The sequence below is a fragment of the Lepisma saccharinum genome, chromosome 26, assembly GCF_977018435.1.
Source record: "Lepisma saccharinum chromosome 26, izLepSacc3.1, whole genome shotgun sequence".
NCBI lineage: Eukaryota > Metazoa > Arthropoda > Insecta > Zygentoma > Lepismatidae > Lepisma > Lepisma saccharinum.
The window spans coordinates 39,060,220-39,070,868 of NC_139254.1; the positions used below are offsets into that span (position 1 = coordinate 39,060,220).

Here is a 10,649-nt window from a genome sequence, read left to right on the forward strand (position 1 = left end):
TCAAAAAATCCCTCTTAACCAACCAATTAGCACATTTATATGACCTTCTATAGAGGAAAAAAACATGACATTTCCGAGCCGGTATTATTAATGTGACATTCTTAACAGGTTAATGCATCAATCTTTAAGCAAACACTTAGGAATGTTTGAAATTCAAACAATTCTTGTGACAAAAAACAAATAATTAGGAAATTCTTTTTAACCAAACAATCAACACAAATCTCTCTTTTTATAGAGAAAAAAGGAAGAGCATAACATTCCTGAGACAGTAATAGTGAACACTGTCGTTTGAAATTAGAAGAAGATTAATCACACGAGCATCATCATCGTCGACATCGCTTATCCTGACGGGGATGCACGACATGTTTATCCAACGTATAGGAATACACGTTGATAATTAAGCGTTTTTCTTCTGCATCTCGTGCTCGTGTTTCGAATTTTGATGTATCAGAAATAGTCACCGGGTATTCGATGCCAGACATTACACTTTCAAAACTCGGACTCGTATTGTTTGTAATATCCAACCCACTGTGGATTATTTTTGCAATAAACAGGATGTAGTGCAGCCAATATACACCAAAAAAAAAACACTTGTTATCGCTGTTCTGTATATTTAACACAGTCCTCTTGTGTTGAATGTTCGGTGGAAGAGGCATAAGTTAAGTACGTGTTGCTAGAAGGCCTTCGTCGTTGCAAGTCATCCATAACCCATTCACTAAGAAATAAGAAAAAAAATATTGACGTACTGAAAAAAAAAGTTGACTTGTTCACCGAGTTCACAGATGTTTACTCATTGATGACTCCGTCGTTGTCGTCTATCAAAAAACCTAAGTACGTTGGAAACAGTGAGAGAGTTATCGAAAAATCTCCCCCCTTGTCGATTTTTTTTTGGTGACTGTAGGTCCAGTTTCGATTAGCCTTACTGTGCATAAAATAAACAAATCCAAACCAGAGTATCAACAAATTAAAAAAAAATAAAATTTCCCCCTGTATACTTGTATAATTTAAAACACCAAGTTCGATACCCGGCGGATCCCACTGTAGGTCCAGTTTCGATTAACATTACTGTGCATAAAGTAGACTTAAAACAACAAATCCAAACCAGAGTACACGCGTCAATACCATCCACCATGAGTAAACTAACATGATCATGATCATCGTCCCCTTCCCCTCCCTCCGATTGTTACCTCTCTTTTATGTTATTCGCGATGAAGAATAGTTTTTTTCAAGCACACGTTATGTATGCTCATATTTTTTTTTTGTTTAGCGTAAATTTCGATGTTTAATCAAAACACCACTTCCTGTTCACTAACGCAACTCGCAATTATTACACACACATGCAAGAGAAATAACAAAAAACAAAACTTACCTACAAAAAGCTGCTAGCAATTTAACACACACAAAACGGTTGTATAATCGCGTGCAGTTGCAAAAAAAACATTACTCTTCTCTACAGAAACTTTCACAGAAAACAAAAATCATCCCCCTCCCCTCCCTCTCCCCTCTTCTCCTCTGCTGTATGACAAATAGCACAAACATAAAAATCAAGATTTTGGAGAGCAAAACATAAAATTTGCATGCATCTGATGTCGAACTAGGAACTTTTATCTTTCGGGGAGTCAACATTATTTTTTACTCAGTCGTCATATAACATGAACACACGCAAACATTCACATGTGCTTTTTATTATTTTGTGTTCGGTAAGTACAAGTATATTCTTACATAAATTATTGTTTAATTTAATAAATTGTAAACTCAAAGCCTGCTATACTAACATTCCTTCTGTCTATTGAAAGCGAATGTTGCGTGCATACGGAAATAACACAGAAAAAAAAGCGGATGGAAGCAATTTAAAATCAGTGGAGCAAGGTTAGTATTACGAGAGCGTAAAAACATGTGCTTTCATTCAACTTCGAAAAATAAGAATAAATGTGTGCATACAGAACACATATGCTTTCTTTTCACAGTTGTAAAATCATATAAATTGTACATGAAGTAAGTTACGGGAAGGCTCTCTCTTTTATGTCTGTTTATATGTTGTACAATTAGGTACAAGTATTGTACAATTAGGTACAAATTGTTGTACAATTATTTTCCCCAGTTGTCCAGTTGGAGTTGGGGGGCATAACACTGGTACTATTTGTACTCACAGTGCTTACTCATGTATTTTGTTTAATATTTTATTTCAAATTCACTGTCAGAAACTAGTGTTGCCAGTTCCTGGATGTAGGTTTACCTACTCTGTTGGTTGTCACTGTCAAGTTCCCAGTATTCGTACAGCATAAAAAGCTATAACCCCCCTCTCAAAATATATACATTGTATACGCCAAGATGCTCAATAGCCTAGCAACACATCATGAAAAAACATGCCAAGAGAACCCAATGGGTTTATAAGTCAGTGCTGCCAACTCCTATTTGTAGGTTAGCTTAGCCAGTAAAAGATCATATAGTGGAATTTTTGTAGAGTGGGTTGGTAACACCGACGAGCCTCAAATGATGATTTCAAGCCTCAAATAATAATTTCGAGCCTCAAAAAAGAAACATCCAATAGAGTTGCCAAATATAAAAAAAGGACAATAGACCCCCCTCATAAAAGGCTACAGTAAAAACCCACAGTGTTGCCAACACTAGGCCCCCAACAGTATTGCCAGACATAAAAAATACATGGACCCCTCAGGCCCTTTAATAAAAATTTACAGTAAAAAAACCCAGTAGGTTAACAACACTGTCAAACTACGGTAGTGTTGCCAGATGTAAACAGGGGGCAATAGACCCCCACCCTCATAAAAAGCTACAGTGCCCCCACAGTGTTGCCAACTCTGTGCCCTCAAAATATACATCATAAAAAGCTACGACGAGCCTCAAATAATAATTCGAGCCTCAGTGAAAAAAAACCCAGTAGGTTAACAACACTGTCAAAAAATCTACAGTAGTGTTGCCAGATGTAAACAAAAGGCAATAGACCCCCCCTCATAAAAGGCTACAGTAAAAACCCACAGTGTAGCCAACACTAGGCCCCCAACAGTATTGCCAGACATAAAAAATACATGGACCCCTCAGACCCTTTGATGAAAATTTACAGTAAAAAAAAACCCAGTAGGTTAACAACACTGTCAAAAAATCTACGGTAGTGTTGCCAGATGTAAACAGAGGGCAATAGACCCCCCTCATAAAAGGCTACAGTAAAAAACCCACAGTGTTGCCAACTCTGTGCCCTCAAAATATACATCATAAAAGGCTACGACGAGCCTCAAATAATGATTCGAGCCTCAGTGAAAAAAACCCAGTAGGTTAACAACACTGTCAAACTACGGTAGTGTTGCCAGATGTAAACAGGGGGCAATAGACCCCCCCTCATAAAAAGCTACAGTGCCCCCACAGTGTTGCCAACTCTGTGCCCTCAAAATATACATCATAAAAAGCTACGACGAGCCTCAAATAATAATTGGAGCCTCAGTGAAAAAAAAACCAGTAGGTTAACAACACTGTCAAAAAATCTACAGTAGTGTTGCCAGATGTAAACAAAAGGCAATAGACCCCCCCCTCATAAAAGGCTACAGTAAAAACCCACAGTGTAGCCAACACTAGGCCCCCAACAGTATTGCCAGACATAAAAAATACTTGGACCCCTCAGGCCCTTTGATAAAAATTTACAGTGAAAAAAACCCAGTAGGTTAACAACACTGTCAAAAAATCTACGGTAGTGTTGCCAGATGTAAACAGAGGGCATTAGACCCCCCCTCATAAAAGGCTACAGTAAAAAACCCACAGTGTTGCCAACTCTGTGCCCTCAAAATATACATCATAAAAGGCTACGACGAGCCTCAAATAATGATTCGAGCCTCAGTGAAAAAACCCAGTAGGTTAACAACACTGTCAAAAAATCTACGGTAGTGTTGCCAGATGTAAACAGAGGGCAATAGACCCCCCTCATAAAAGGCTACAGTGGGCCCACAGTGTTGCCAACTCTGCCCTCAAAATATACATCATAAAAGGCTACGACGAGCCTCAAATGATGATTCGAGCCTCAAATGATTATTCAGTACCCGGCCACTAGGTCTACTAAGAACACAATGCCAAAAACAACAATCATCAGTTTGGAAGAACCAATGTACTTTTCCACTACACTGTACACAGACGGAATAATAAATGAAAGCGGTATTTCCCAAAGGAAAACTGTTGTACAATCATTCGCTGGAAATGTGACGCGATAACTCGCATGTTAGAAAAAATCTAACAATGCACTCGGCTAGGATCAAAGCCTCTAGTATAAGGTTTCGCTTTCAATTTCAATAACATTTGCTACAGTGTCGACAAGTAGAGACATGAAAGGAGGCATTTTAGCCTTAACGCATTGTTACCTCCAGTAACAATCTAGAAATAACAAAAGTTTTGCAATTGTTAGATTTTATCTAATAGCGCGAGCGATCGCGGGTTAACTATGACGTTAATTCACAACCCCTTCAATTATTAATCGAAACCGCCATCTACCCTTAAACGCGATCTCCAAGGTCTATCAATCTGGGTACCTTTCATCAATTCTACTGGTCTCGTATTAAACTTCAAGAATTAACCTGTAAGGTCATACATAACGGAGTACCTGGTTTTGTAGAAATACTCGAAACTTCCTGTAAATTCAATAACTTCATTTACATAGGCACAACGTCAAGCTCTCCATTCAAGCGCACGTCAGGTGTCTTCGAAATGTAGTCGGGAATAAATCTACGGAAAGAGGTTCTATGACAATTAATGCTATAACGTCGGCTACAGTAACTATACATTAATGGCGGGTTAATATTATACTTTTTTTCAGGCTTTCAGTTTTTCTAATTTACATCAACAACTGAAAATAATATTTCAAGTCTTATATAAATGACATTTAACCATTGTCACGTTTCTAATATGTAACATGTTTTACAAATAAAATGTAACCATTTAACAACATATGTTAAAAAGTTTCCCGTGAGTATTTAGTATAGTATTTTTCTTATATTTGCAACATTTTTATCAGGCATCCAGTATTCCTTAATGATTTGTAAAAATTTACAGTTTTTTTATATACTGTTTCTTAAAAATAACTTACAATATCGATTAACATGTGTTACATAGAACACGTGGATGCTGAGTACAAACGTCTTGCTTACTTTTCGAGCACACTGCTTTTGTTTTCCGACCGATTTTTGATGAAAAAATGTGACAATTTCTTCTGGTTTGTTTCTGTACACCTTTCTTTTCACTTGAGCATCCGTTCAGTTTGCCACTGAACTTCCGTTCCAGGTACTGCAAGAACTTTCTACGTCTAATCGATTTCGCTGCCAATTCTTTCGGATGTACAATTTTGTACAAAACAAATGCAGTTAGTGCACTGATGTCGGACAAGTTGTGAAATATTAACATTGGCCATCTAAGAGTTTTTCGTTTCACACTGTGATATCATATCATTTGGTCCAATTTGTCAACACCATATTTTGTGTTATTATAAATAATTATAACATAAAACTTTAGCTGTGCTGTGGAAGCTTCGATTTTCAGCTGTTCGTGCAACGTAGAAAGTAGAATCACCATCTTGTTCTTGGAGCAATGTGATGGTATCATGAGATCATCTTGAAATCCAAATAAATTGGAACAACACACTTGCTGTTTTGTGGCAGTAAACTATGGCGGCAGCTCTCTTTGTTCTTTCGCATCGTGCTGACCAGAGTAAGTTTATTTGCAAGTAGATCCCTTGCAAGAGATACACTGGTGAAGAAATTATCGCATGTCATATTTCTTCCACTACCTTCTATTTTCTTCACTACGTCCTTCAATACTCTCTTTCCTTGATTTTCTCCCTATTTTCTTCAGCGTCCTTTCCCTTGTAGATTTGACCCTTCGAATGAAATGCTGTTTGTGAATCACAAATCAGCTACAGCTTGATTCCGTATTTACCAAGTTTCGAAGGCATGTACTGTTCAAAAGGCATAGCCCTCTAAAAGTGAACAGTTTTTTGTCTACACTCATGCTATATGCTTTCTTCTAATCTCAGCGTTGTCAAAACACACTACTCGAGTTATTGCCTTCTACCTATTACGACTCATTATTTGAGATTATATTGGATGACCTTCTACTCTACTATACATTTCATTCAAATCTTTATTCTTTGACTTGAATACGCCCATGAGAATTACTAGTCCAATATATTTTCACAACTCTTCCGTTGTCAGTTCCTTCCACTGATCGACATACACTAAACAGCCTTCCTTATTGGTCCACAAGCAAATCTTTTGATGAAGTGGTTCTCGAAAGAAGAGAAGAAATATAGACACTGGAGATTCGCATTGTCTTTCTGCCCAGAGTGTCGGACCTTGTCTTTTTTTTATGATTTTGCATGATTTGAGTCAGTTACCCCATTGGGTCAGCTACGGATTTGTAGCACCAAATTTCTTCCATCTAGCTTCATCGGTAACTACTGGTTTTTCAGTAATGCTTTTTCCTCGTCTAATGACGAGGCTCAGGGTCTTCTTGTTCTATGGCCTCTGTAACATCTCCTTCTCCATTGTCACTTGAGAGAATCGAATCGGAATCTTCAGAATTTTCCAATTCCTCCATCATTATGCATTGCAGTTCCTCCGCAGTAAACTTTCTTGTATTTGGTAGGCGAGCCATTGTATTTCTTAAATTATACACAAGAACTAGTGAGAACTAAGAAATTAGTCGTCCTAACTACACAGATGCTCTGCACCAAACAAGGTGTGCATGCAGACTCGTTCAGAAAGTTCCGGAAAATTGCTGCACCTGTGCTTTGCAACCATCAAACTGAAATAAGCAATAATGGGTTTACAGACTATTGTCGATAATAAAAAAAAACAATTCTGCAGTATCCTTCTGCCACTTAGGATATTTGTTTTTCCTGGATAAACTGAACAGACAAAGGGTACCGTATACGCTTTTCAATTTACTGATTGATTGATATGTTTTATTTTACTTCACGGTTTGTGCCAATTTTCTAATTTGCGAAGATGAGGATGAGTGATGAAATGATGAAATTGATTAACGGACATTTAAAACAACCATGCTCGAGACAAGATTTGAATCCGGAACCCCTGGCGTCGCAGCAAGATATGCTAACCACTCAGCCACGGTGTCCATCTTTACGCTTTTCATGGTTGTGACAATCCTTGATTTGTCACAGATGAGAAGTGAGATATTTTTGCAGTAGAAAAAAAATAAGAAATTAAAATCGGTCCTTAAGGACCCGTCCATCCGCAACGCGAATAATACATTTTTCACCAAACTTAATAAATAACTAAAGATTACAATAAATGAATTGAAAGATCTTCGAAATGTACGTAAAATCACGAAAGAACACATTCATTTGAAACATTATACAATTAAACAGTTATAAATATTTCAACGGGCATAAAATACCTGTCCTTCGCAACAGTGTTAAGCCGAACTCGAGTCAAGAATTACGCAAAATCCGATCGCGCCATGGATTCTTCATAGCGGTCGTTGGTCAATTTGCTGTGTTTCAATTCATTAACGGCAACTTGCATTCACATTCCATTGTTCAAGTGATACCCGGTCAATCTTTCTTCCTTGAGTACAGCCAATTTGATCAATTAATTTTTGAGGACGAAATAATGCATACTAGACCTCTTTAGGTGCTTATAATGAACTTCGTGGGGTCAGAATGCTCACCATCACTTCCATAAACTTCACCGACCTTATCGTCCCCGATTTGACAAATATAAATTTGGCTTTACAGAAATTGAACCAATCCCAAAATCACGAAATTCCGTTAGAGATGTCTTAGTGTCGAACCTCCCAATCACGGTATTCCTGCTTATTTTTTGGAACGCCTCATTAACGGGATATTTCCTTCATGAATGCTATCTCACCATAACCAATCGACTATGTCACCATAATACCGTACCATCCTTATGCTCACTATTCCCGCTCAATTCCGCGATTATGTTTAAGAACAAAATTTCAAACATACCCTCCCACATACACTTTGCGTACAACAAATCGAAATATTGTTACCCCACTCCTCCGAGTTAGCGGCCTTTGTAGTATATTTTAATCCATTTCGTGTTCCTTTCTCAAAAAGGCTTTCAGTTTTTACTTCAGTCCATATATTATAGATTAAATCGATAGTTAACATTTCTATCAGCCTATATGTTAACGGTTTGGACTGGTCTTGTTTACCCTTCTTTCTAGATACCTCTTGTCCCACCTTCCCACATTTTCGTTCTGATCTAGACAGCAGAAGCCATGGAGTTCCAGTTTCCAGAGAGTTCTAGTTAACAGCAGACCCGCGACATCAAGGACGTTCCTGGTTTATTTGTCCTTCACACCAGAATATGCCTGATGTTGCCCGCCCAATTACCCTTTCCCCCTGCCTTAAGTCATATAAAGTGCGACAGTAAGTTCCATTCCAATACCCCAGATTGACGTTTCGAATTCTGACCGTTGTCGTTCTCCCGAGTCACGACACGTGTGTTCGCTTGTTAGTGTGTTTAGTTCCAGCCGCACGCCCTTCAAGATCATTATGTACAAGCCGGGAGATAGCTTAGATACGCTCAGCAAAGCGACTCCTAGTAGTTTCTAAGGAGACATTTGGAAACGGATGCTCAAGAGTGCCTTTCTTTCTTTCTGTTCCAACTGGACATGCAGTTTATTGGACCCGGTCCTTCGTTCCAAGTCACGCAACTGGCAGTGTGCCATACTCAAAAAAGGAACAATTTTTTACCTTCTGACCTTCTAAGATAGACTTGTACATATATATTTTTTAAAAAAACCATATATCATTAACTATTACGTTGACTATGTGTATACCTTTAGGTCTTGCATTTTTTGGGGGAGTCTATTGCTTCATGTATATAATTGGTATTTCCTTATTTTTCGTATTCATTCTTAATCTGTACATTGTGTTGCCCCAGGTGGCCCTATAATTTACATGTTATTCTGATCAACGGTTAAGATAAACTTTTCCTTAACCGAGGATTTATAACCTTGTCATATGATCTCCAGTGCTCCACCAGTGTCCCTCGTGGAAAGTTTTATGAACGTCCCCTCACGCCCAGGCGAGCCCCACCTACTAGATAGTGACGCATCTCGTACGTCGGATCGGTTACCTCAGACATTGCGAGGCGGGCCTTTCGCTCGGTGCGTGCAGGGTATATTATCACTCAGCACGGAAGCCGGGGAAATGTCAATCAGCATTAGCAGGTGCTTTTAGTACGACACTCCGTTCTTTCGTGTGAGCCACAGAATAATGTTTTGTGTACACTCAAAAATGTTCAGTGATACCTTGTGCTTTCGGTTAACCGTACTCGCGTTGAGTTTTTTTGGGGGGGATATGTTGTTCTTTCTGTATATCACTTACGTCCTTTTAAATATATTTTCTTCATTCGTGAACTGGATAGGCCGGGTACGTGAGACTTCAATTTTCACTGAACTTAATGAAACTTTAAGACCTATTCTTCGGGTTAGATACGAAAAAGCAAATATGTATTGCATAATCACTTTTCTTGCGCGGCAGGCGTGCCATATAACACCGCGCACCTTCAAAAGATGAGAAATCAGCAGGCGGGGGGGTTTAACAGAAAATGGTACAAAAACGAACACAAGTCAGTAATAACTCGGAAAACGGTTGGTTGCAAGATAAAACATGCACAGCTGGCTAAAGTTCGGAAATTTGAATCTCGGTTAAATAGATTGCGTGAAAAGATATCGGGGTTAGATTGAGTATGATTTTGTTTGAGTACGTTAGAATACTTTACCGTGAGTAGAGGTGCGTCAAAATAAATCAATTTCAGGGGCCCTGCCTGCACAGGAGGACCGGCGGAGACGATCTTCACGTCTAGAATCAGAAGTAACGAAAATCCTATTCTCTTACATCAAGACCCTACCAGTCTAGTCAAAGGAAGGGGTTTAAACGAAAATGTAGTACAAGTTTCTTATTTCTCAGGGGTGTTACGCCATGCATACAAATATACCTCTAACATAAACGAGTAACTTTAGGTTGACATAGGGTAGATCAAGATACATAACAATCCTGTAAGGGTGACATACTTTATGTATACTTTTCCTGTCTCTAGTTGTCAATTTATTGCGATGAATAGTAACAGATTATCAAGAAATAGTCTCCCACCGTACTTGAACTTCTGGAACAATTCAAGAAATTCAAAGTATATTTTTGTAAGGTATATCAATATTAGTAATATACAAATATTAAATGTTTAATTTGAATTGGATAGTATCAATGGAATAAGATAGTAATATGCAATTGAAACTGACAGAAACTTACTATACTGAACCTGCAATTTTCGTAACGTATTCAATAGATTCACATGTATGAAGGCAACGACACTCAAAAGTATTTGGTGAGGCAATATGATCATCTGCAAGTAAATCGAGAAATATATAAGAACAGCGCCAACTGTTGAAATCTGTAAATTTTGTATAGATTTACAAATTCCTAGGTCCAGGATTTGGGCATTAAACGGGACAAATATTAACATATAATTTCCCATAGTGGTAAAGTTTCAGAAAATTCCATTCAGTTAAGGTAGACACACACAAGTTTCCTAGTTTCTGCGTGAAGTGGAAAGTCGGCCAGAAATATAGTATTTCTTTGAAACTAAAACTCCGCAACATTTCCT

The 10,649-nt window shown here is 38.1% G+C and overlaps 1 long non-coding RNA gene across 1 annotated transcript in view; it reads right to left on the reverse strand.

Moving 5' to 3' along the window:
• Nucleotides 1-10,359, reverse strand: part of LOC145979486 (uncharacterized) — a 198,400-nt gene extending 188,041 nt beyond the window's left edge. The window contains exon 1 of the long non-coding RNA XR_014440785.1: nucleotides 10,295-10,359. This is a non-coding gene — a long non-coding RNA (uncharacterized LOC145979486). The remainder of the gene's footprint in view (nucleotides 1-10,294) is intronic.
• Between the last annotated feature and the right edge of the window lie 290 nt (nucleotides 10,360-10,649).